We start from the raw sequence: 6,270 nt of genomic DNA, 5'->3' as shown, positions 1-6,270 counted from the left end.
CCATTTTCATACCCATACCCACTAAGAATTGATCTTACCCATATCCTACCCATACCCGTTAAGAATTTGTCTTACCCTATCCTACCCATACCTGTTATGATTAACGGGTAACGAAACGGTAGTGGGCAAATAACGAAAATACTAATATAATGGTTCGGACAGCATAGAGTCAATTTTGTCACTTGTTATATTCTTTCATCTAACATTTCATTTCATCTTGTTCAATTATTAAATATACATATTCATAGTATAAACCTTGAGAAAGCTAACATGTGATGCAAAATTCAGACGCTAACACCTGAGCTGATATTAATAAATTACTCATTTGGACCAAACAATATATTATTGCTAGAAAATAAGGTGAGGATATATTTTCTTTGAAACATGGAATATTTTCATTTGTAGAATTGAGAAAAAGACAATAACAATGAATAAGGAAAAAAACAAGGAAATGAATTCGTTGATATATATGTCTCTAGCATTGATACAGGCATACACCAATATAAAAAGAAAAGAAAAAAAATTGGATATAATATTGATATATATTTATATATAATATATTTTATATTCATATAATTACCCATTACTCAACGGGTACGAAATAACCTTTAGCCGTACCCATACCCGTTTATCTAACGAAAAAAAATCTTTACCCATATCCATACCCAATAAACTAACGAAAAAAAAACTTTACCCATACCCGTCTTATCGAATACGATACTGGTAGGGTAAACGGGTAAACAGGTAAACGGGTGTCATTGACACCCCTAATTGAATCCCCTTTTATTTAAATTTTCTGTGTTCAAGACTATTCCACAATAATAATTAACCATCCATAAATTCTGAACCCCCATCAATGCGGCGACGATGCATGTACATATTGGATGCTCTTTTGCTGACTCTGACGGCTGGAGGGCTTCATTTTTACTTTGTATACAAACCTTTTGCTATCTTCTGGCAAACTTAGGTTTTTTATATATAGTTTTCTTGCAATATTGATGAGGTGAATATAATCTTAGGACTTGTAATCAATTTTTTTTATCAATACAAACGTTAACGGTAAAACTGTTAACCTTTTTAAAAAAAAAAAAAAAAAATCTGAACTGTGGTGGTGCTGGTAACTTTCAAAAACGGTGCAATTTGTTTTTGATACTTGGTCCATTCTTTAGCACATAATAAGCAGATTTGACAATGAACAAAACCGGTTGAGTGACCCTTCCACAACGCATTGCCTATGTATATTTTCTTGTGACAACATTAGACTTGACTGGTCTATTATCTGATGAAATGCTTCAAACTCAGAATGAGCCCTTTGTGTGGTGATCGGTTTGAACAGGCTGCTTGTGTTTGCAGTCTGGAGTACCTGACTGATAGACACTTCCTTGCTTCATAAAAATGTATATAAAGCCTTGAACCACAATTTAGAGATCCCTTCTCCCCAATCTTCATCCCATAATCTGATCGTGATGCCATCTCCCATTTTTCGGATCATAAAACATTGACAAAATTGTAGCACACTCTTCAAATGGCTTTTGAAATCTAACACTCCAAGGCCGCCCAGCTTTTTTGGAGTACAAACAAGGCTACGGTTTACCAAATGTATTTTCCATAGAAGGAAATATCGGTATCGATATCGAGATTGGTCCCGGCCAATACCGATTCGGGATCGGTGGATCGGCTGATTCGGTTCGAAAAATAAGACTTTTTAGTCATAACCTTATTTTACACTAAAAAATAGGAAACAATTGATAAAAAAAATATTTTGTCAATAATTTATGTTTAGATAAATGATTACAATAAAATAATCCACTAATACAATATAATACAAGCATTAAACAAACTCTTTCACTGCCAGAAACTATGTCGTGCTGGCTGAATCACTTCATCGTCGTCTGTATTATGATAAAAATGAGAATATTGTTGATATTCTATTTAATCAATCACGGGTTCATAGTTAATACTCTATTTAATCAATGAATGTGATGAGTTTTAGTCATGGGTTCATAGTTCTCTATTTCACCATAGTTGATACTTGATACTCTATTTAATCAATGAATATGACGAGTTTTCAGCATATTCATAGTTTATACTCTATTTAATCAATCACGAGTTCAAGTTTAATTTCAGACGAATAATGACCAGAATCGGACTAGAATGGCAGAAATTTGACGAAAAACACAAAATCCGCGTTAATCGGCAAGGTATTGGATTGGTCCCGGCCGATACAGATACGTATCGGCCGATCCGGATCAATATCGGCCGATATTTCCTTCTATGCTATTTTTCTTTGATTTCCTACAAGAACAAGTTTTATTTTATTTGAGAATGATAATAAAATAATTATTTCTCACTCCAATATATGCCATGAGCTGAAAGTTCTTGACCTCATTCTGAATTTCTGATACAAAATACACAAATAAAGTACTTATTTACCTCCTTAAAATTCATCTAACTATTCTTAATTTAAAAATTTTAACCTGATGTGAATTTAACCAAAATCTATTAAAACACTATAATTTCACATCAAGTACATCACACGGATGTATTATATATTCTTAGTTCAAACATTCTAAGAACTCAGCAAAAGCAATGAAAGATGACCCTCCTTCTTTCATGGCCTCAATTGCACTCTCCTTCATCTTCATCATCCGATTCCTGAGTTCCACAGCCCCCTGTGACTCAATGATCCATTTCACTTTAGCTTCTAATTCATCCGCCCGCACAAAATCTTCGTCATACCCCTTCAATTCGATGCCGACCTTCATTTCTTCTACCAAGAACACCTTATTCATCTTCTGCTCTGCATACAACGGCCAACATATCATCGGTACACCGAAACTCACCGCCTCCAGTGTGGAATTCCAACCACAGTGACTCACAAAACCACCAACTGCTTCATGTTTTAGAATCTCGACCTGTGGAGCCCAATGTTTTACAATCATGCCCCGATCTCTGGTTCTGTCCAAGAACCCTTCTGGGAACAGTATATCGAGATCTGGCTCAGTGGTTGGTTTGAAGAATTTGGCCGGGTCAGGCTTTGATGGGCTCTGCACAACCCACAGGAATTCTGGCCACTATTCTCTAACCCAATTGCAATCTCCTTGAGTTGCTCTACGGGGAAAGAACCCATGCTGCCAAAGCAGAGAAATATCACGCTTGCCTTTGGTTGAGCATCCAGCCATGATAGACACGGATGCTGCTCTTCCTTTTTTGCTCTACCAGCAACTAATGGGCCGATGCAATAAATAGATGGTGTGGAACGATTCGGCAAACAGAGCCCATTTTTCAGAGCCATGACAGCTCGAGGCTCCAACGACTCAAATGAATTAATAAGTATTCCCTTTCCCTCTGGCAATCGATCACAGAGGTGCATGATAAATTTATACTGCTCTGTTTTGGGGTCAGAAAATTCTTTTGGGAGATCCGATGCTGGTAATGGTGGAACACCAGGGAAGAGTAGCGGAGTTTTACCAATGTCCTTTAGAGCACCAATAGAGCGCGTGGCAAAATATGTCGGAAGTTGCAAAAGTACAGCCAAGGTTGCAGCACTACATGTGAAGAAAAAATAGGCAGGAATGCCTAACTCAGAAGTCACATCTAGTGCATCGACACAAAACATGTCTAGAGCAACACCGGAGATCAGTGAGGTTTCAGACTGCTCTACCAGAAACGAGCGAAGACTGTCATTGTTGATTTTCAACATGTTGAATAAGTTGACAACTGGTTCCGGGTGCGGGTTTGTCAGAGGAGACTGTGGGAGGATGTGAAATGAGATGCTTGGATTGGAATTGAAAATTTCTGAGACCAAGTCTGATATGGGTCCGACAGTCATCACCGGTATGGAGACAGAGATGCCGCGGCGAACAAACTGCTTGGCTAGTTCTACCATTGGAACAAGGTGACCTGCACCCATGGAGGGATACAAAACCACCTTCTTGCTCTTCATCAATAATTGGTTGATTAAGAGATTTGCTATGTAACAGTATGGTTTGAGAAAAGCTTGCTAGTCTGGGGCTTCTCTAATAGTAATTTGTTGTGGCCAAGAATTTGTTTCTGTCAGTGAAAGAAGCATAGCTGCACACCCAATTAATACGATATGAAGAAAATGGATACATGGAATTGCTTCTCATCTCCGAATCTTACCATCGTCTCAGACAACATGAATATGCAATCTACTGCATACAGGAGTTTTTTTTGTTTAATTAGTCAAGTGCCGGCCACATATTATCATGGGGATTGAAAGTCTGTTTTGATCGATTTATTTAAATATAATTAATTTAATGATTGATTGTACAATTATGTATTAGTTAATAATGAAAGTAAACGAGAACCTTAGTGTTTGAATATATTCCAAGATTATTACACATATTTAAAAAATTATGATGAATTGTTTAATAATAACTAATTTCAAATATAGTTATGTAATAAAATGTAGTTAATCTTAGAGAAAGCTAGTGTTGTAACACTAGCTTTCTCTAAGATTAACTACATTTTTTTTACATAACTATATTTGAAATTAGTTATTATTAAACCTTGGATGTTTTTTCAGTAAAAATATATTTATATAAAGTATTGTATGAATAAGTTAAGAGTTTAAAGGTCATTTTTTGGATTAAAACAAACAAATAGTACATTATAATTTATGAAACAGCCAAAATCAAATTGGATGTATTCTCCAATTTCAACACCAAATCTTGGCCAATTTGAATATTAAACAAATAAAGAAGGAACGAAATGCATTAGCTTCTGAATCAAAATTCTCATTATGCTTGAAATTAATCGGTCCGTGTGGTAGCTTGAAACTATCTAATATTAATTAGTAGCTAATTTTGGAATTTTATTTTTATACATGCAAAACTATAATGTGAATCTTGAGCCTGCTTCACTTTATTTTGTTAGAATTGAATTGTACAACTAGGTACAAATCTGCTGTGATTCTTTGGAATTACAGGACTCTCCTATTCCATATCTATTCATTCATCTGGTTAGAGATTCGTACATAAAAAATATGTGATTTTGAGATTCATACGTTTCAAACAATGAACGGGTGTATTTGGAATCACAGGATCCTGCGATTCTTTGATAATCACAGCAGATTTATTTCTGTGTGACTAGCCAGCTTAAATTTAGTAATTATGGTGAAAACTAAAAAGGTTAGTCATTTGTGAATCAAAAGGAAAAAAAAAATAACTGAGCCGCAAAAGATATATTAAGACAAGTATATCAATTTGATATTAATACCTATTTTAATACACATGTTTGTGTTCTTATTGAACTATATATATCCGATAACAGAAATATCATGTACACCTCTACCGTTCTACATCCTTATAAATTAAAAAATAATATTCATTTTATTCGTGTTCTTACTAAAATGAGTTCATCCAAAAAGAAAAAAGAAAAAAAAAAAGAGGAGATGTTCATATCTTCAATCAATTTACCCTGAGGTCATGGCCTCATGGGGTGCAACTTGGGAAAGTATAACTTTTATATATTTATGTGGCAAACAATTTTTGAACTTTATACGGCCACATGCATATATGGCCGAAATTTTTATTTATAAGAAAATGAAAATAGAAAAAATTAAAAATATAAAATGTTGGGTAGAAAATTCAAAAATAAAAAGACAGAAATGAGTCATGGCGTGCCATGAGACATTTCAAATTAGAAAAAAAAAAATTACTCATTGAATGCCATGATTCATCCAAACCAGAAAAAAAAAAAAAAAAAGGAACCGCTATGATCCATTCATATCCACAGATTTAATTAAAGGGATGATAGATATGATAGACTTGGTAAAAAGTAAAAACTCTATAAGTATGGATGGTTCATGACAGTCCAATTTTTTTTTTTCCGATTTTAGGCAGGGACGCCATAACTTATTTCTACTTTTTATTTTTAAATTTTCTATGCAACAGTTTCTATTTTCCTTTTTTTTATTTTTCTATGAATAAAAATTTCGCCATATGTGGGCATGCATGTCAGCTGTGATGTCAACAAATTCAACTGTACAGATAAAAACGTACCTCGATTGCGAGTTGCGAACAGGAAACAACCACTACCATTATGTAAGACAAACCAAAATCATTGTTTGGTTGTGGGCTTGTGGTGAATCACAAATCATTTATTATGCCGCAGTGCTGACTTAGTTTGTAGTGGAAGATTCTGTTATCTTTAATTTTTTTTTTTAATTAAAGATAACAGAATCTTCCACTTCGAGGTTGGATTAATTACTGCAGTTAGGATTGTAAATTCATTTTGGATGCACAT

The 6,270-nt window shown here is 34.5% G+C and overlaps 1 pseudogene; it reads right to left on the bottom strand.

Annotated features, from left to right (window-relative positions):
• Positions 1-2,360: 2,360 nt before the first annotated feature.
• Positions 2,361-4,077, bottom strand: LOC144550947 (anthocyanidin 5,3-O-glucosyltransferase pseudogene; annotated as a pseudogene).
• Positions 4,078-6,270: the final 2,193 nt, after the last annotated feature.

This window comes from Carex rostrata, chromosome 3, assembly GCF_964058835.1.
Source record: "Carex rostrata chromosome 3, lpCarRost1.2, whole genome shotgun sequence".
In the NCBI taxonomy this organism is placed as follows: domain Eukaryota; kingdom Viridiplantae; phylum Streptophyta; class Magnoliopsida; order Poales; family Cyperaceae; genus Carex; species Carex rostrata.
This window is presented reverse-complemented; position numbering and strand designations above follow the sequence as displayed.